We start from the raw sequence: 1,610 nt of genomic DNA, 5'->3' as shown, positions 1-1,610 counted from the left end.
TCTTGTCTTTTTATGGTGGCCATTCTAATAGGCATAAGGTGATCCCTCGTTGTGCTATTAATTTGCATTTTCTGAATAACAAATGCTATTGAGCAACTTTTTATGTACCTGTTGGCCTTCATATAACTTCTTTGGAGTGTCCATGCATATCTTTACCCCATTTTTTAATGGAGTTGATTTCTTTTCACTACTGGGTTCTATGAGTTATTTATATAATTTGGATATTAATCCTTACCTTCTTATCAGAAACATAGTTTGCAAAATTTTTTCCCATCCCATGTGTTGCCTTTTCAATTTGTTGATTTTTTTTTTTTTTTTTTTTTTTTTTTTTTGCATGCAGAAGCTTTTTGTTTTGGTAGAGTCCCACTGGGTGGTTTGTTCATTAATCTATTTATTTATTCAGTTACCTGTGTTTTAGATGTCATATTCAAAAATTAATTCCCAGTACCTATGTCAAAGAGCTTTATTCCTGTTTTCTTCTAAGAGTTTCATGTGTTCAAGTCTTACACTTAAATCTTTTACCCATTTCAACCTAAGTTTTGTGAGTGGTGTGGGATATGTCTGGTTTCCTTGTTTTACATATGAATATTCAATTATCCCAACACAAAGTACGAAGAGACTGTCTTTTTTCCATTGAGTATTCTTGGCTCTGTTGTCAAATATTAGTTGACCAAATATGTTTGGGTTTATTTCTGGGCTTTCAATTCTGTTCCACTGGTCTATTTGTCTATATTAATGTCAGTACTGTATTATTTTGATGGCTATAGATTTATAGTATACCTCGTAATCAAGCAGTGCGATGTCTCCTGTCTAAACACAATTTTTACAAGTGGTTACAGAGACAATTACCTCACTTAAACTAATGGAAAACTAGATAGCCTCTACATTTGACTTCTTCCTTTTTATGATTAAACAAAATCTTGAGTAAACACTATTTGACACTGTAAAACATCCAGCTTGACCCTAAAGCTATGCCAATTTCTCCCTAGTCAAACCACTGTGAACCTGCCTGAAGGGAAAATATCAATTTTGAATCAATATGCTGCAAGGCTCAGCAGTTAAGCAGAACAAAATATAACTCTGCATAAAAACTGATGGTTATTTTCGTTTTTAAAAATTCTTATTCTTTTTTTGTTAGTAGAATATGATTATATGGCCTACAGTAAAATCTTGAATTTATGTTATATATGAAAGAGTGGTAGTGCACAAGGGGAATGGCGTCAGGTACTTATTTTATTGTTTTTAATTTATGTCCTTTCCCTTGTGGTGTTTACAAACCAAGATTCACTGTTTTTTTTAATAGCATTTCTGCCTGATTCATATTTATCTCGTAAACTTCCAATAAATTACTGCTTAGTATTTTGTTTGTTGTTTAGAATGTATGTTTTTTTGTAAACTATAATAACTATATCTTCTGTTTATAATATTTGATATTTAGTGCATAATTCTGTTATAGTAGAATATTAGAGAATATATATCATTATCTTTCATGCCCTCATTTTACTTGAGCCATATAGGAAATCTGTCCATATATTTTCAAAAGCAATACCATTGGCTAATATCTACTTCTTGTTTTCACACAATTCTAGGTAAGAAGCAATTAGAAAGAA

Source organism: Hyaena hyaena, unplaced genomic scaffold (genome assembly GCF_003009895.1).
Source record: "Hyaena hyaena isolate Hyena2069 unplaced genomic scaffold, ASM300989v1 scaffold_800, whole genome shotgun sequence".
In the NCBI taxonomy this organism is placed as follows: domain Eukaryota; kingdom Metazoa; phylum Chordata; class Mammalia; order Carnivora; family Hyaenidae; genus Hyaena; species Hyaena hyaena.
This window is presented reverse-complemented; position numbering follows the sequence as displayed.